The sequence below is a fragment of the Vitis vinifera genome, chromosome 8 (genome assembly GCF_030704535.1).
Source record: "Vitis vinifera cultivar Pinot Noir 40024 chromosome 8, ASM3070453v1".
NCBI classification, from domain to species: domain Eukaryota; kingdom Viridiplantae; phylum Streptophyta; class Magnoliopsida; order Vitales; family Vitaceae; genus Vitis; species Vitis vinifera.
Genome location: NC_081812.1, coordinates 5,147,417 through 5,168,101, shown reverse-complemented (window position 1 = coordinate 5,168,101; position 20,685 = coordinate 5,147,417). Strand labels below are relative to the sequence as shown.

Genomic DNA, 20,685 nt, shown 5'->3' with positions numbered 1-20,685 from the left:
CACCCTAGGCCCATTTAGATGCATATGGCCCATTAGGCACCACTTTAGGCCCACTTAGGCATTCTAGACACATTTAGATACACATGACCAATCAGGCACCACCTTAGGCCCACTTAGGCACCCTAGGCCCATTTAGATACACATGGCCCATTAGGCATCACCTTAGGCCCATTAGGCAGCTTTGACCCATCTAGGCACATCTTGACCTATTTAGGCACACCTTAACCTATTTAGGCACATCTTGACCCACTTAGGCTTACTTGAGCTTACCTAAGTCACATTTTAGATCATTTTTGCATGGATGCATGACTTGCATGGTTGCATGGCTCGTATGGCTTGCATGTGCTTAATTTTGTTTTTGTTTTTGTTTTTGTTTTTTCTCTCTATTTATTTGTTTTATTCATTTATTTACTTTTTTTTTTTTAGAAAATTGCATGAGTTTAATAATTATATTCATTTCATTTTTATTTATCTATTTATTAATTTATTTTGATAGAGAATTGCTTGAGTCGATAATAAATTTTAGTTACGCATGTAATCTATATTTTAAATTTCTTTTAAAATGATGTAATTTGGATTTTTAATTATTAGTTACATGTTTTTTTTTAATTCTAACCCTTATTTATTTATTTATTTATTATTATTTTGCCTGGGATTTTACATACTCCATATTGGGAAGCCTCCATACCATTTTTTGGGCTCAAAAGATTAAATCCAGGCTGATATTGGAGAGAGAGAGACACAGGTTGAGGTTGCCTTTGAAGGAGGAATTTTAACATATATGAAAATTCACACGACTGCAATCTGGGAGGGGATTCTCATCGCATGTGCAAGAAAAAGTCTCCACCATGTGTCTATATAAGGAAGCGAGCACAACGGATCAGGAAAGAAGAAAATGAAGAAAAAGATTTCTTTATGGGGGATTGGAGAGATCATTGGACACAGCTGCTGCCCATGGAAAAGAAAATGAAAATTTCCTTGCACAATGAAGAATTGGCGGGATTATACAGAATGACAGGGATTCTCCAGAATGGAAAAGATAGCCAGAGCACGCAGCCATAGGCAGAAAGGGTTGCATCATTGAAAGAAATGATGCACAAACTAGTCTTGACAGCCGCATGAGACTCGCTCCACTCCCCCCTCGTCCTTGATCCTCCCTTATCTCTTTTTCTTTCATCATCATCATCACCATCATCCTCCTTCTGGCCCTACAGCTTTCGACACCTCTGTCATAGGAACTATCCTTCATGACTTCATGGAAATTGTCTTCCAGAACAATGAGACCACTCTCCAGTCTTGGCATCTTGATGGCTATACTTTTTGGACTGTCGGATTTGGCTCCAACCAGTGGATGCTTGACATGAGGAGGTGCTACAATCTGGCTGATGCTAATAGTAGACACATTGTCCAGTTACGAGGGTGTGACTGTTGGTAAAAAGAAAAAAATAGGGATCCTTTTCAAGACGGCATATAGAAATTTTGGAAGCAGCAAGATCATGCCCCTCATTCTCTCTGGCTCCGACATTGTTGCCATGGCCCGTACTGGTTCTGAAAAAACCATCGCCCTCCATCTCCACTGCCAGCCCACATCATGCATCACAACTCCTCCGCTAGCACCACCATGCCCACTGTTACACCGTCACACCACCACCTCTATTATTCTCATATCAGCCGCGCCACAGGCCACCCATCCGTCGTCGTTGCTGCTGCAACGACCATGCCCTCATCATTGTTCATCTCCTAACCCGCCTACGTATAAAGTAGTTTTCGATGAATCCACCGGAAAAATGAGACTCTCCGACGTGCCTCAAAGGTAGAACATGGACGCGTTGAAGTTGTGCATGAAGAAAGGGAACGAGATAGTTGTAGTGTACGTGAAGAACCCTTCAGCGTCATTGACAGCGCTCCATTCTCATGGCAATGCAGCTGATCTTGGTCAGATGCTTAACATCTTCGCCAAACTAAGTCTCTAAGAATGAATCTCATGGGGTACGATTATTCTAGGTATGGACAATCATCTGGAAAGCCAAGTGAGCAAGACATATGCAGACATAGAGGTTGCTTACAGTTGTCTCAAAGACACCTACGGAGTGAAGGAGAAAGACATTATACTGTATGGGCAGTCGGTTGGCAATGGACCTACTCTAGAATTAGCCACTTGTTTGCCTCAATTGAGAATTGTTATTCTTCACAATCCAATCCTATCTAGGCTTCGAGTCACGTATCCTGTGAAGTGAACATTTTGGTTTGATATCTACAAGAATATTGATAAAATTCCACAGGTGAATTGCCCTATTCTAGTCATTCACGGAACGGATGATGAAATTTTGGATTGGTCCCATGGTAAGCAGTTGTGGGAGCTTTGTAAAGGGAAGTATGAAATTTTGTGGCTTAAAGGAGGGGACTCCATTCGGCCGTGAAAGTAGAAAGCACACAGGTCGCACCATTCTTCAACAACATGCATTTTGGAAGGTAAGTTCTTTTTAAAATCTTATTTTAATTTAGTTTTAATTTATTTCGTTAGTTGAGATGTTTTTATAATTAGTTTAATTAATTCTACTTGATAAAGTTATTATTTTTCATTCCGATTTAGTTTAGTGTTGATTTTTCTTCATGATGTGTTTGTGAGTTTCTAATTTTCTGGTTTAATAAATTTAATGTGAAAAAAAAAATCATGTTTTTAGTCTACCTTGATTAAATTTAATTCATCTATTTAGTTTAAATATTTTCATAGTTTTAGATCATTGATAAAATTGATTTTACGTTTGAAAGTTCTTGCTTTTAGTTTGCTTTCATTTAATTTGGTTCACTTTAATTATTTTAGGTACTTTTATAATTTTAGTCCATTAATAAAATCAATCTCATGTTTGAAAGCTCATGTTTTTAGTTTGTTTTAATTTAATTTGGTCCATTTTAATTAGTTCAGGTACTTTTGTATTTTTAATTCATTAATAAAATCGATTCTATATTCGAAAGTTCATGCTTTTAGCTTACTTTGATTTAGTTTCACTCATCTATTCAGTTTAGGTATTTTTATAATATTAGTTCATTAATAAAATTGATTCTATGTCTAAAAATTCATGTTTTTGGTTTGCCTTGATTTAATTTGGTCCAATTTTAATTTGCGTGTTTTTCGGAGTTTTAGGTGATTAGTTTAATTGATCTTATAAGATAAAGTTCATTTTTTTTAATTCCGAATTAATTTAGTTTTAACCTATCTTTTAGTTTAAGTGTGTTTGTGGTTTCAATTCATTAGTTTAATTAATCCTATTAGATAAAGTTTATATTCTTTTAATCCCAAATTAGTTTAGTTTTAATCTATTTTTTAGTTTAAGTGTGTTAGTGATTTTAATTCATTAGTTTAAATAATCATGTCAGATAAAGTTGATGTTTTTAATTCCAATTTAGTTTAGTTTTAATTTATTTTTTAATTTAAATGTGTATGTGTGTTTAATTGATCTTATGTTAGTTCTTGATTGTTATTCTCAATTGATGTGTTTCTTGAATATTAGTCATTAATTCTTGGTGGATATCTCGTTAGCTTATTTGATCTAAGTCTTAATAGTTTATTGCTTTGGTAGTCTCTTATCAAATTTACTTTTTAGAGGCCATTGGAAAATCATGAAGATTGACCTCTACCCTCACCTTTATTAGTTTTGTTGATTACTAAAAATTTTACTTTGTGATTTTATTTTCTTTTGGGTTGCCTATGTTTGATCTTTGCGTATTGTCGTTTGCGAATAATTTCTTTCCTTTTAAGAAGAAACCTTTTCTCAAAAGATCCCTTTGAAAATCTATTTAAAAAAAAAAATCATTTAGGATCCTTGGAATCAAAATCTCATTTTCTTAAATAATATGCAACCATATCTTGATCGATTCACATCTTTCTCAGTTTTCAATAAAAACTACAGTTTTGAGTAAGACACGAATCCAAGCTTGTGGTTCCTAATAAATTGGATGATTCTAGGCTAGATTTGTGTATATCAATTGGGGAATTGGAGAAACCCCTACATAAGAAAATCTTTTCAAAAATTATTTTTGCTACCACCTCTGAGACTTATTGAAATCATGTTTATCTATTTTTTAGGAATTGTATACAAGATGTATGTGATAATTGATGTTTTCGTATACTCTTGGTCATTTTTGCTATGTTATTTAGATACCAAACATGCTAGGATTCTTTCCTTTACCAACCATTATTATAAATATGATCTAACCCCTATGTCTTGTGGAAGCACATTATAAGTTATCTATGTGGTCCAGGTATGCGCCCCCCCCCCCCCCCCCCCTCCCCTTAATGAATCCAAGTCTCGTACAATGCAAAACAGGCAGGTTAGAGTGCTTACAAGATAAAATACATGAAAATAGGATAAATAAAAGTGAATTGGAACTTTATTAAACAAATAATAAAATCTAAGAGTTTATTACATCATGTCATGCTTTTAAGAGCTTTATCCTAACAATTCGATGACTAAGACTAATGATTCCTTCAATTAGGAGATATTGCACTACAACCTCAAATGAATTATCTAAGTCCATGAACCAACTGTGAACACATTGTTTACTTGTAAAGAACTTATGACTTGGAACTTTTGTCATATACAATGTAAAAGATGTTAGACTAGAATGTTCATAAGACATAATGCATGAAACAAATATATAGATAAGCGATACTAGAATCTAATTAAATAAATAATAAATCCATAAAATATTGTATCGTTTCATACTTTGAAGGTCTCTATCCTAACACAAGAATGGAGCCCTACAGGACTAATTAATTAGTTAGGATTTCAGTGGGCTAGATTAAGTGACCTAAGCATAAGGTGGGCTTAAGTCACTTAAGCCCATTGGAAACTTGTATAAACCCTTTAGGGTTTCACTTTTAATCGTCCTATGTACTCTTAAGAGATGAGAGCCTTAGCCACCATCCCTCTATGAGGCTTCCACCACCTCTAGTGCCAAGAGTAAAGGAAAGAGAGTTATCGAGTGAAAGATCATGAGGTATTCAACATCCATACTACCTTTTTCACTAATTGAAATTGATCTAGGAACATCCAAATCTTATGTATGTTATTTTGAGCACCTAAATCTTAGATTAATCGTTTTGAATGTTTCCATTGCCTAGATTTAAAGATCCCTAGGAAGATAGTTGCATGCGCCCTACAATCTTGGGCTTGGAATGGAGTGATATAGACATTCCAACAATTAAGACCATGATTAAATAGTGATTGATGCTCAAATCAAGATTGACAAACCATGAACAATTCAAATTTCTATGATATAATCATATATGCTTGGTCACACTTTGACATGCAAGGGATTGACCTTACTATAGCTTATCATCACTTGCAGGTAACTAAAAAAGTAGCATGATTAAAGTTATAAAAAAAAAATTACCCTTGAGAGGCATCAGATCGTAAATGATGAAGTGGCATGGTTACTTCAAGTCTAATTCATAATGGAAGAGAAGTATCTTGATTGATTGTCCCATGCTATCATGGTGTCAAAAAATAGTGAAAAGTGGCAAGTAGATATTGATTTGACTAACTTGAACAATGTTTTCCCTAAAGATCACTTTTCATTACACCAAATTGATCGAGTTAGGGTCTCAGATATAAGGCATTGATCAAAACTCAAGTATTTTCTCCAATGGTATATAAATAACATGAATTAGGTATTAAACAAGACTAAAATATAACTTAAATTGGTGTTAGAACCATAACCTTGGGTCAAATATCTATTTTGAGTTTATATGTAGATAAAAGGGATGAAAAGAATGTCAAAGGAAAAGGCTCTCTCCAACCAAGGTATAAAAAAGATATCAATCATTTAAATAAAGAGACTTGAGACTTGTGGAAGATGATGAGAATCCAAACAATGGCATGAGATGAAAGGTATGAGCATGAACAATGAGTAATGAAAGTATGAAGATGGTAAAAGAATACATGCAATCATGTTAGAGATGGTTTAGAGCAAAAATCGTGTTCCTATTATTTTTGCCAATTGGTTATGATTTCCCATGTAACTTTCAATAAGAATTCTTGGTGTGCTTTGATTTCTTGCAGTGATTACACTAGAGGCCATCTTTGTTACTCAGTGTCTTAGATACCTCATCCCTATTGGTTGACCATTGTGAGAGTTGATGGAGATTTCACAATGACAAGATTAGATCCTTTATTTGATGGTTCATCCAAGATCACGTTCCTCCTATATTCCTTGAGCTTAATTATTGAGAACATCTCACTTAGGAATGGTAAGGACTCCTTTCCAAGCACTTGATTATATTCCTGTTACGTTCAACTAAGAATTCAAATATTCTTTCCCTTTCAACAAGCATTAGCAATATGGCACCATCTTTACTACACTTTACCTTTAAGTTTTGACAATAATCCAATTCAAGCCACAATCCTTTTAGCATTATAATACTCAATGACACACAAAGTACCTTACTTTATGGAATGGATCTTCATCTTTATGTCATAGATTTAAGCAACATCTTAAATTTTGGAATAGATTTGTTTAACCTCCTATATCTCCTTTTTCGTGGTCAAAATTTGTGGTTAGAAACATGCATGTTCCACTAATATTTGGTTGCATTAAGTTCCATAGCCATGATATAATTATTAAGTCCTCCTTATCTTAGGTAGTGAACTTAGGCTCCTCTCTTACTCAATGTTGGTCCAATCAGAAGACCTAGCTTGTCTTTCTTTTAAGAATGTATGCATGGCACAAGGTGAGACTAGAGGTCAAGGGTGGTACTAAATTGAGTCTCGATGCAAAAGTCATTAGCATTTTAGCAACAATTAACTAGTCTAAATTTTTAATCCCCCTTATAAGAGGTAGTAAACTTTGGTTCCTTCCCACTCAATGCTAGTGCGATCAGGAAACTCAACTTACCTTTTCTTTTTAGGAATGTATGCATAATCTGAGACCATACAAGGTAGTTTCAACCATTGAGTCTAAAGTAGGATTTGGTATTCAATGGGTGGTTAGATCTAGGTTTCAACAACTATGGAAGTATTTCAATGGTTTTAATTTAGGTGGACAAGGTGGCTCTGAATGCCCAAAATTGAGAAGATAGCGGCTCTGAATGCCAAATCGAGAAGAAGTGGTAGCTTTGAACTCCAAAACTAAGAAGATAGCGGCTTTGAACGCCCAAACTGAGAAGAGGTGGTGGCTCTGAATGCCGAAACTAAGAAGATGGTGGCTCTAAACGTTGAAATTGAGAAGAGATGATGGCTCTGGACGCCGAAACTGAGAAGCAATGATGGCTTTGAATGCCAAAAGTGAGAGGCGATAATGGCTTTGAATGCCGAAACTGAGAGGCGATGATGGCTCTGAATACCGGACTAAAAAGTGATGATGGCTCTGAACGTCGAAACTGAAAATGTGACTCTAAACGTCAAACTAAAAAGTGATGATGGCTCTGAACGCTGAAATTGAAAATACGACTCTAAACGTCAAACTGAAAAGTGATGATGGCTCTGAAGGCCAAAACTGAAAATGCAACTCTGAATGTCAAACTAAAAAGCGATGATGACTTTGAACGCTGAAACTGAAAGTGCAAGAAGGTAATGAGGGGGAGATATGCCCCAGCGTAGCGTGTCACTACAGCTCTCAATCCACGAAAATGGTCTGAAAGAGACTCCATGAGTCTCAAATGATGCTCTACTAGCGAGTCAAAATGGTCAAATCAACTATAAACATAGTCTCACAATCCATCTAACTAAAACACGAGACCTGATGAAGCATCATAACAATCCAGATGCCTCTGACTCGAGATGCTCTACTGAGGGAATCCATCGTCGTATCAAAGGAATGATCCACTAGGGAGTCAAAAGAGAATAGTTCGCCTGGGTAACTACTACAATCTCAATCTACTGAAGAGTCATAGATAGTAGGGCAATCAATCCCTGAGATCGTGCTCTGTTCAAGGCTCATCTCGATAAAAATCATCGAAACCGTGGCCAGTAACGCAAATAAACATCTCTCGACCGAAGCAATGAAGACCGTAACAGATCTGCGAGGAAACATTCATCTCCACAACTAAAGGAGGGAAATATGCCCCAGTATAACAACTAGTGCATCTAGTTTGTCCTGATGACTCGAGAATAGACTCAATGGGGACATATAGGAGATCCGACCTGTACTCCACTGAAATGATGATGCGGGAGTCTTTACATCTGAGATAACTACATCTAAGAATCATGATAACATCAGAAAATATGGGCCCAACCGAATGACTCAAGAAAGGTTCCACTGGAGAATCAAGGCAAAGTGAAGTCAAATCATCAACCCAACGTGCATCTCGTAACTGGGGATGGTCATGCAAATCAATGGAGATCTACAAATCTCAATCGAAGATGGAATATGCCCCAATATGGAATCAGGTGTGTGATAGGTTGGAAAAATCAAATGGCCTCAAGTCATCCATCATCGAATGTGCAATCCTAGTCATCCACGTCCATAACTGAATTGGACTCATAGATAAAAAGGCGTACCTTAGAAGGGAATGTATGACGACATCCGAATGTCGAAAAATGTGGGCTTGATTGAATGACTCAAGAAGGGCTCCACTGTAGAATCAAGGCAAAATGAAGTCGAGTCATTAGCCTAACGTGCATCTTGTAACTGGGGATGGTCGTGCAAATCAATGAAGATCTACAAATCTCAACCGAAGAGGAAATATGTCCCAATATGGAATCAGATGTGTGATGGGTAGAAAAAAACAAATGGCCTCAAGTCATCTATCATCAGGAGTATGATCCTCGTCATCTGAATCCATAACAGAATTAGACCCATAGATCAAAAAGGCATGCCCTAGAAGAAAGCATGATGACATCCAAATATCGACCAAATCCCAAGCACCTATCTAAGTAGGGGCTATCGAAGACATCTGATCCCATGGCCTTAGGATGGTCTTAAGACATGGGACGTAACGTAGGCTATGGTGATAAAGTAATAGAAATGAAGGGAAACTAGGCCCAAATACCCAATGATAAAAAATCCATGCCCTTATGTATGAAATGCAACATGTACAGAAAATCTTGTGAGCCATGGACCCGAGGGTGCCCAATGTGAATATGATAATAATAACGAGGCAATGAAGAAAATCAAACTGATAATGAGATGTGTAATGATGATGCAAAGAGACTAACAAACCTAGAAATGGGTCACTGTAAGAAAAGGACAAGGAGTGAAACGAAATGGATGAATCAAAAGCAAAAACGAGAATGATGTTGAAGCAAAGAACACAAAGAGGAGTGATGATCCGCTCAAATCCAACATGAAGTGAAGTCACATCATCAATGAATGTAATGATGGAAATGACAATGATACAGAGCTCCTAAGAGAAAGGTCACTCATCTCACTCTCAAAATAGACGACAAAGAGAATACAAAAAATGGAGGGCCTCGAAAAGCTCACATACGAGCTTTCATCAACAAACATACTCAATCAAGTGGCCCTCAAACATCAATATACACACTCAATGATGGAGAATACTATGCACAAACACACATGTGCTTATTTTTCTTTTCTTTTCATTCATTTTCATTTCATTTTTTTTATTCATTCATTTTATATATATATATATATACAAATGCACACACCCTGAACATAAACAAATGAGCCTCAAATATGATATCAACGATGGATAGACACACTCTCAAAACTCTCTTTGATGAGATGACCTTCTCAAACTAAGGATTTTTGAATCAGTGTCCATGTGATAGATAGCAGGAATGGTGTGACTATCCTCCATGTAATGAACTGAGGAGGATCACCACTCAGGATGAAGAGAATATGAAGCAAAATAAACAATAAATAGAATAAAGAAGAAGAGATGAAGAATACAACCAATAAGATACGATAGAATGCAGTAGAGCGATTGTAGGAAAAATAATGAAAGAAATATGCACCTGTAGGTCCAAGACTCATGAGACTCCCAAACAATGCATGCATACACCAAAGGGCTCCTATCCTTGTGTAGAAATGTGAGCAAGGCAATAAGAAAGAAATGTTATAATGCACATGCGACGCTTAATGGGCTAACAACGGTCTATATATCAAAATGGTGAAAGGGTATATGGCTAACCAAAATGATGGCCACCCATCCTACAACCATGGTCTCAAACATAGTACCTCTTTAGTTAATCCATGTTGGCCGGCTCCGAGAATCAGTTTCCATCTAGATCCATCAACCATGCAGCGCCCTTTGGGGTCAACTTCCTAATGAAGTAAGGTCCGCTCCAATTGGGTCTGAACTTCCCCCTAGGATCTCTGATCAATCCCCTTATGACCTTAAGAACCAAGTCACCTATCTGTAGTGGTCTAGGCTTAACCCGTTTCTTAAAAAAACGGGTCATCTTCCTCTGGTAGGCATGAACATGGTCTGCTGCTCTCAACCTCCTCTCATCGAAGAGATTGAGCTGGTCTAATCGAGCTTGAGCCCAATTTGCCTTTGGAATCTGCTGCTCCAATGCTACTCTCAATGAACCCATCTCAATCTTAACTGGTAGCATTGCCTCCATACCATACACCAAGGAGTAAGGTGTGGCTCCTGTAGAGGTGCGAAAAGAAGTTCGATAAACCCACAATGTGAAAAGGAGCTTCTTTGACCAATCCCAAGAAGTCTCAACCATCCTCCACAAGATTCTCTTAATATTCTTATTCGCGGCTTCTACTGCTCTATTAGTCTACGGCCTGTACGCAGACGATCTATGATGCTGAATACCATATCTCTATAACAAAGTGTCAACATCTGCTCTGAAATGTACTCCTCTGTCAAAAATCAACTCATGAGGGACTCCATAGCGACAAATAATGTGTGATCTGATGAAATTAGTGACCTCAGATGATGTCAATCTCGTGTACGAAGTAGCCTCCACCCACTTGGTGAAGTAATCGATGGCGACCAAGTTGAACTCATGACCACTAGAAGACTTCAGCGAAATCTTCCCAATAATGTCTATACCCCATACTGAAAATGGCCATGGTGAAGTCGGTGCATGTAACTCTGAAGGTGGTACGTGAATAAGGTTCCCGTGAATCTGGCACTCTGGACATCTCTGAACAAATTGGCAACAATCTATCTCCATAGTCAACCAAAAATAGTAAATCCTCATGATCTTACGGGCTAACATATGCCCTCCCATATGTGGTCTACAGACTCCCGCATGAACCTCTCTCATTACTCGATCGACAGAGGCATAGTCTAAGCACAATAGCAACATCCCATCAATTGATTGTCTGTACAATGTCTTTCCACATATCACAAATCAAGCGACCAACTGTCTCAATGCTCTCTTATCCTTGGTCGTGGCAACCTCAGGATATGTGTCAAGTCTCATAAACTGGTATATGTCATGGTACCAAGGTAAGCCATCATCAAAATCTACCTCATCAATCAAGCAATAGTAGGTAGGAATAGATCTCGACTCAATCAGTAAAGGGCGAACAATGGTATCTGCAGGAATATCAATCATAGAAGCTAGAGTAATTAAGGCATCAGCAAACTGGTTCTGTGCTCTAGGCAGATATGTGTATCTCAAATCATCCAAGCTCCTAACTAGTAGCTCCAAGTATGCATGGTAAGGCCTAAGCTTAACATCTCTAGTCTTCCACTAGCCCTGAATCGGTCTCAATACCAGATTGGAGTCACCAAACACCTCCATTTGTCTAATCCCGAGCTCAAGAGTTGTCTCTAATAACCCTATCATCAGAAACCGATAATGAGGCTAAGTGATCTGCAACAATGCTCCATCTAATAGATTTTTGAGTGACATAATGAATGTCAAACTCAGTCAGAAGTACCAACCATCTCATGAGTCGTCCGACCAAAGTGGGTCTGTCAAACAAATATCCTAGAGGATCTAGACGGGATATCAAGTGCATTGAATACTTGGTCATGTAATGTCTCAGTCTCCGAGTAGCCCAAACTAATGCCAAACAGTAGCGCTCAATCATGACATAGCTGGTCCCGTAATCTAGCATCCTTTTACTCAGATAATAAATGGCTCGCTCCTTGCCCGAATCGTCTAGCTGAGCTAACATGCATCCCAATGCTACATCTGAGATTAATAGGTATAGGAGTAAGGGACGGCCTAGTGTAGGAGGCACTAAGACTAGAGGTGACAAAAAATACTCTTTGTTCCTCTCAAATGCTCGCTGACATTGATCATCCTAAACGGTAGGTTGACTCTTCCTCAAGAGTCAGAAAATAGGCTCATAGATGTCTGTCAATCTAGCAATGAACCTACTAATGTACTGAAGTCTACCCAAGAAGCCTCTGATCTCTCTCTTGGTCCTCAGTGCAGGCATGTCAAGGATGGCTCTGATCTTATCTGGATTTGCCTCTATGCCTCTATCACTGACCATGTACCCTAGGAGTTTCCTAAAATTTACTCCAAAAGTGCACTTCTTAGGATTCAATCTCAATCTAAACTACCTGATCCTCTCAAAGAGTCTTTCCAAAGCTGCTAAATGATCTGATATATCTCGGGATTTCATGATGTTAAAATTGGATACAATGGAGAAAAGAAACACTCTCAAACACTTTCTTGATACAATAAAACTCTCAAAGTTACAAAATAAGAACAAGAAGAAGAAGAACACAAGAAAGGCTCAAACAAGTTCTTGGAACTTTGTCCAAAGACTCTATTTCCTCCCACCACTAGAAATCTTAGGGAACTAATGGAAATAGTCTTGGGATTGATCAAGCCCTTTCACTTTTCTGCATAAGATTTCAAAAAGAAGAAAAGTCATATATAGCACTCTTAGGGTTGAAAAATGGTTACAAGGATGAGAAAAAACTCATTGTCTTCCTCAATCTCTTCATCTTTGTAACATTCAAAAATTAAATCATATGTTTAATTCACACATTAAACATGATTTAATCTCAAATGTGTAACTCTCTTACACTTAATCTCTTAAGTTTTATAAAGTTACAAAGATGAGAAGACTCATTGTCTTCCTTAACCTTTCAAGTTTTGTAATATTTCAAAACTTAATCATGTGTTTAATTCACACATTAAAAGTGTAACCCTTCTTACACTTTATTTTCAAAAGTTATTTTTCAAAAGTGTAACTCTTCTTACACTTTATTTTTAACCAACAATTTATATATATTTATATAAATATAACAATCCCCCACTTGGTTAAAAATAAACATCAACCCTTATAACCTCAACAGTGAAAATGCATAAAATAAAATATCTTTCGATTTGAATTTTACCTTAGTGTAATTGTCACAAAGCTCCTTTGAAATCCTAGGTTGCTTGTAGCATTGAACGAGTTATTCCTTGTAACGAAACCGGTAACAACACACACACTTCCACTAACCACACGAGTGCCCATTATTTTCTTGCTTAGCACTTTTATGGCCATGTGCTCAATCCATTCATGAACTTTCTTGAAAGAAACTCCAACTCTCATGAGAGGCGGCACCACCCCTAAGTTCACATAGGTGAAATTCTTCCAGCATCCTTGTTACTTTTAAGATGCTTGTCACACATAGACTGAATTTCATTAAAAGCTTTAAGCTTAACCCTCTAACGGTAACAACCAGCATTAATCATCACAGATGGAACTCACATGTTCTAATGCTGCCACAACCCACTTATCAATGACTTGTTTTTACCTATTGAATTTAAGACTAGTCATTTCGTAGTATTAAGTTGGGTTACCATCATTGGTGAGTTTTATTTAAGGAGTTTTAGTCCCATCCCTCTAGATGTTATCCTTACTAAATCTCTTGTAAGAGGTTTAGTAAAAGGATCCACCAAGTTTCCACTTGACCTCACAAATGAGATTGAGATGATTCCATATTGAATCAATTGTCTCACATACTCATGTCTAATGCTTATATGTCTAGACTTCCCATTGTACACTCCACTGTACGCAAGAGCTAGAGTGGCTTGACTGTCACAATGTATCGACACTGTTGACACATTATTTGCAGTAAAAAGGATGTCCATCATGAGATCCCTAAGCCACTCAGCTTCTTTTCCAGTTGCAGCTTAGACTCCAAGTCTAATAGCCTATAAGCTTTGCTATTTGAGGCATAGCCTACAAATGCACACTTAATGGCTCTTTGACCCAATTTTGTTTTATGTGGATCCATTTTCTTGCAATAAGCAAGACACCCCCACACTTTGAAGTAACCTATATTAGGCTTCCTTTCTTTCCATAACTCATATGGAGATATCTCATTTTTCTTCATAGGAATTCTATTCAAAATATGGCAAGCAGTCAACAAAGCTTCACCCCACAAATTGAAATTCAATTTAGCATGCAATAACATAGCATTCACCATTTTCAAGAATGTTCTATTCTTTCTCTCCGCTATGCCATTGTGTTGAGGTGTATAGGTTGCGGTGCACTCATGTATTATGCCATATTCTTCACAAAAAGAATTGAATTCACTAGAAAAATATTCACCACCTCTATCACTTCTAAGCACCTTAATATTTTTTTTTTCTAGTTGATTTTCAACTTCGGCTTTGTAAACTTTAAAGGCATTGAAAGTTTCACTTTTGTTTTTCAACAAAAACACATAGGTAAATCTAGAACAATCATCTATGAATGTAAGAAAATACCTATTTCCACCTCTTGTTAACATGCCATTAAGTTCACAAAGATTACTATGTATTAAATCAAGTAAATTAGATGATCTCTCAACACTATGAAAAGGCTTTTTAATCATCTTTGATTTAACACATATTTCACACTTTTCAAATTTCTTGGTATCACAATCAATCAAACCACATTTCACAATCATTTTACTAGTGCTTAAATCAACATGTGCAAGCCTATTATGCCACAAAAATAAAGAATTTGAATCACACATATAAGCGGAAGTAGACGCCATTTTATTGATATTGTCATTGGTACAAAGTTTGATCATCCCATCACAAGAATACCCCTTTCTCACAAAGTTCCCCGATTTGGATAAAATTAGCTTACCGGATTCAAAAACCGCTTTGATACCCGGTTTGCCAAGCAAATCCCCACTAACCAAATTTTTATTCATATCGAGGACATACAATACATTTATAAGGGTAACCTTTTTGCCGAAGGTAAAAACAACTTCAATAGTGCCCTTGCCAAGCACCTTGGATCTTCCTTTATTGCCCATTTGAACCTCTTGATCTCCCTTTGCATCTTCAAAGGTCTTGAAAAGATATTTGTCATAGGTAACATGAACTGTGGCACAAGTATCGTACCACCATCCTTGCACCTTTCCTTGGACAACGCACACATCACTTAGTGTTGCAATGATCTCCTCATCAATTGCATTCACCACAACCCTTTTTAGGTCTTTTCGGTACCTACACTCCCTAGCATAATGCCCGGGTTTTCCACACACAAAACAAGGACATTCCTTGCCCTTAAATTGCTCTTGATTTTTCTTGGGGCTCATATAATTTCTGGAATTCCTTTTGTCGTTGTTATTTTTACCTCTAGGATGATTAGCCTTTGAAACTGCATTGGCTTTGTTAGTCCCACCATTGGACTCTTCCACCATTTTGTCTCTTAATCTCGATTCTTCCTCAATGCGAAGATCTTTTTGAATCTCTTCCAAGGAGTAATCTTCACTCTTGTGGAGAATCCTTTTCCGGTAACCTTTCCAACTTGATGGTAATTTAGCCACAATAGCACCAACTTGGAAGGCCTCCGGAAGTTTAATTTTGAGAACTTTCAACTTATTCACAATTACTTGCGACTCATGAATTTGTGGTAAGAGAGGCTTTTCATAAAAAAAATTTGAAATCTATGTATTGAGAAATGAGAAACTTTTTGGTACCTTCTTCCTCGACTTTGTACTTGTTTTCAAGAGCCTCCCAAATCTCCCTCGCGGAATAGGTGTTGGTGTAGAGATCATATAGCCTATCGGATAAGGCGTTCAAAATATGACCCCTACATATGAGCTCATCCTCCTCCCTCTTCTTCCTTGCCGCCACCACTTGAGGTGTGTCATTTTCCTTTGGTTCCGGTAACGGTGCCAAGGTAGGATCAAGGATGTAGAAAATCTTGAGTGCTGTGAGAAGGAATCTCACCTTGTCTTGCCACCTAGTGAAGTTGGAACCATCAAAACGATCCAACCTCACAAGGTCTTGGTTCATAATCTTGATAGTCTCTCCTTCCATTGAAGAATAGAGTCTTTGAGTGATGTTAAAATTGGATACAATGGAGAAAAGAAACACTCTCAAACACTCTCTTGATACAATAAAACTCTCAAAGTTACAAAATAAGAACAAGAACAAGAAGAACACAAGAAAGGCTCAAACAAGTTCTTGGAACTTTGTCCAAAGACTCTATTTCCTCCCACCACTAGAAATCTTTAGGGAACTAATGGAAATAGTCTTGGGATTGATCAAGCCCTTTCACTTTTCTGCATAAGATTTCAAAAAGAAGAAAAGTCATATATAGCACTCTTAGGGTTGAAAAATGGTTACAAAGATGAGAAAAAACCCATTGTCTTCCTCAATCTCTTCATCTTTGTAACATTCAAAAATTAAATCATATGTTTAATTCACACATTAAACATGATTTAATCTCAAATGTGTAACTCTCTTACACTTAACCTCTTAAGTTTTATAAAGTTACAAAGATGAGAAGACCGATTGTTATATTTATATATATATATATATATATATATATATTGTTGGTTAAAAATAAAGTGTAAGAAGAGTTACACTTTTGAAAAATAACTTTTGAAAAGAAAGTGTAAGAAGGGTTACACTTTTAATGTGTGAATTAAACACATGATTAAGTTTTGAAATGTTACAAAACTTGAAAGGTTAAGGAAGACAATGAGTCTTCTCATCTTTGTAACTTTATAAAACTTAAGAGATTAAGTGTAAGAGAGTTACACATTTGAGATTAAATCATGTTTAATGTGTGAATTAAACATATGATTTAATTTTTGAATGTTACAAAGATGAAGAGATTGAGGAAGACAATGGGTTTTTTCTCATCCTTGTAACCATTTTTCAACCCTAAGAGTGCTATATATGACTTTTCTTCTTTTTGAAATCTTATGCAGAAAAGTGAAAGGGCTTGATCAATCCCAAGACTATTTCCATTAGTTCCCTAAAGATTTCTAGTGGTGGGAGGAAATAGAGTCTTTGGACAAAGTTCCAAGAACTTGTTTGAGCCTTTCTTGTGTTCTTCTTGTTCTTGTTCTTATTTTGTAACTTTGAGAGTTTTATTGTATCAAGAGAGTGTTTGAGAGTGTTTCTTTTCTCCATTGTATCCAATTTTTAATATCAATCAAAGACTCTATTCTTCAATGGAATGAGAGACTATCAAGATTATGAACCAAGACTTTGTGAGGTTGGATCGTTTTGATGGTTCCAACTTCACTAGGTGGCAAGACAAGGTGAGATTCCTTCTCACAGCACTCAAGATTTTCTACATCCTTGATCCTACCTTGGCACCGTTACCGGAACCAAAGGAAAATGACACACCTCAAGTGGTGGCGGCAAGGAAGAAGAGGGAGGAGGATGAGCTCATATGTAGGGGTCATATTTTGAACGCCTTATCCGATAGGCTATATGATCTCTACACCAACACCTATTCTGTGAGGGTGATTTGGGAGGCTCTTGAAAACAAGTACAAAGCTGAGGAAGAAGGTACCAAAAAGTTTCTCATTTCTCAATACATAGATTTCAAATTTTTTGATGAAAACCCTCTCTTACCACAAATTCATGAGTTGCAAGTAATTGTGAATAAGTTGAAAGTTCTCAAAATTGAACTTCCGGAGGCCTTCCAAGTTGGTGCTATTATGGCTAAATTACCATCAAGTTGGAAAGGTTATCGGAAGAGGATTCTCCACAAGAGTGAAGATTACTCCTTGGAAAAGATTCAAAAACATCTTCGCATTGAGGAAGAATCGAGATCAAGAGACAAAATGGTGGAAGAGTCCAATGGTGGGACTAACAAAGCCAATGCGGTTTCAAAGGCCAATCATCCTAGAGGTAAAAATAACAATGACAAAAGGAATTCCGGAAATTATATGAGCCCCAAGAAAAATCAAGAGCAATTTAAGGGCAAGAAAGGTCCTTGTTTTGTGTGTGGAAAACCCGGGCATTATGCTAGGGAGTGTAGGTACCGAAAGGACCTAAAAGGGGCTATGGTGAATGCAATTGATGAGGAGATCATTGCAACACTAAGCGATGTGTGCGTTGTCCAAGGAAAGGTGCAAGGATGGTGGTATGATACTTGTGCCACAGTTCTTGTTACCTATGACAAATCTCTTTTCAAGACCTTTAAAGATGCAAAGGGAGATCAAGAGGTTCAAATGGGCAATGAAGGAAGATCCAAGGTGCTTGGCAAGGGCACTATTGAAGTTGTTTTTACCTCCGGCAAAAAGGTTACCCTTATAAATGTATTGTATGTCCCCGATATGAATAAAAATTTGGTTAGTGGGGATTTGCTTGGCAAACCGGGTATCAAAGCAGTGTTTGAATCCGGTAAGCTAATTTTATCCAAATCGGGGAACTTTGTGGGAAAGGGGTATTCTTGTGATGGGATGATCAAACTTTGTACCAATGACAATATTAATAAAATGGCGTCTACTTCCGCTTATATGTGTGATTCAAATTCTTTATTTTTGTGGCATAATAGGCTTGCACATGTTGGTTTAAGCACTATTAAAAGGATTGTGAAATGTGGTTTGATTGCTTGTGATACCAAGAAATTTGAAAAGTGTGAAATATGTGTTAAATCAAAGATGATTAAAAAGTCTTTTCATAGTGTTGAGAGATCATCTAATTTACTTGATTTAATACATAGTGATCTTTGTGAATTTAATGGCATGTTAACAAGAGGTGGAAATATGTATTTTCTTACATTCATAGATGATTGTTCTAGATTTACCTATGTGTTTTTGTTGAAAAACAAAAGTGAAACTTTCAATGCCTTTAAAGTTTACAAAGCCGAAGTTGAAAATCAACTAGAAAAAAAAAATATTAAGGTGCTTTGAAGTGATAGAGGTGGTGAATATTTTTCTAGTGAATTCAATTCTTTTTGTGAAGAATATGGCATAATACATGAGTGCACCGCACCCTATACACCTCAACACAATGGCATAGCGGAGAGAAAGAATAGAACATTCTTGGAAATGGTAAATGCTATGTTATTGCATGCTAAATTGAATTTCAATTTGTGGGGTGAAGCTTTGTTGACTGCTTGCCATATTTTGAATAGAATTCCTATGAAGAAAAATGAGATATCTCCATATGAGTTATGGAAAGGAAGGAAGCCTAATATAGGTTACTTCAAAGTGTGGGGGTGTCTTGCTTATTGCAAGAAAACGGATCCACATAAAACAAAATTGGGTCCAAGAGCCATTAAGTGTGCATTTGTAGGCTATGCCTCAAATAGCAAAGCTTATAGGCTATTAGACTTGGAGTCTAATGTGATAATTGAATCAAGAGAGGTAGAGTTCTTTGAGAATTTGTTGAGTGATAGCAATTCTCAAGTACCTACTAGTGTTGGAGAGTCTCTAGAGAAGACACCTTCAAAGGTTGTTGAGCAACCCATTGTGCCTCGAAAAAGCCAAAGAGCTAGAAAAGAGAAAGTGTTGGGATCGGATGAGATTGACTCTCAAAGAATTTCCTTTTACATAGTAGAATGAAATAAAGAAGATATTATAAGAAAAATTCCTATAGTACTTCAAATAGAGAAGGATCCCAAAACATACAAAGAAGCTATGGCTTCTAGAGATGTTGCTTTTTGGAAAGAGGCTATTAATGATGAAATGGATTCAATTATGTCCAACCAAACATGGGAATTGGTAGACCTTCCACCAGGATCTAAACCAATAGGGTGCAAGTGGGTATTTCGAAGGAAATATCACACCGATGGCATGATTCAAACCTTTAAGGCTAGATTAGAAGCTAAGGGTTTTAAACAAAGAGAAGGTATTGATTATTTTGATACCTATGCGCCGGTGGCTAGAACAACATCGATTAGGAAATTGTTTGCTTTGGCATCAATTCATAATCTATTTGTTCATCAAATGGATGTCAAAACGGCATTCTTGAATGGGGATCTCAATAAGGAGGTCTACATGGAACAACCGGAAGGTTTTGTTCTACTGGGGAATGAAAACAAAGTGTGTAAGCTTGTCAAATCATTATATGGTTTAAAACAAGCTCTCAAACAATGGCACAAAAAATTTGATCATGCTATTCTTTCGGATGGATTTAGACACAACAATGTGGACAAGTGCTTATATTCTAAGACTTGTGATGACTATATGGTCATAGTGTGTCTATATGTGGATGACATGTTAATCTTGAGTGATGACATGAAAGGAATAATAGAAACGAAAAGATTTCTATCATCAACCTTCAAGATGAAAGATCTTGGAGAAGTTGATACTATATTGGGTATCAAAGTGAAAAGAAATAGTGCGGGTTATGCTTTGAACCAAACCCACTATATTGAGAAAGTAGTTAGCAAATTTAGTCATCTCAAGATTAAAGATGCTAATACTCCATTTGATTCAAGTATAAAACTTGAAAAGAATGATGGTAGATCGGTGGCTTAACTTGAGTATGCAAGTGCAATTGGAAGTCTTATGTATGCTGCTCAGTGTACTAGGGCTGACATTTCATTTGCAGTTAGTAAACTAAGTAGGTTTATTAGCAATCCAAGCGTGGAACATTGGAAAGC

General features: G+C 36.9%; 1 pseudogene; it reads left to right on the top strand.

Moving 5' to 3' along the window:
- Positions 1-1,385: 1,385 nt before the first annotated feature.
- On the top strand, positions 1,386-2,420 carry LOC100265068 (uncharacterized; annotated as a pseudogene).
- Positions 2,421-20,685: the final 18,265 nt, after the last annotated feature.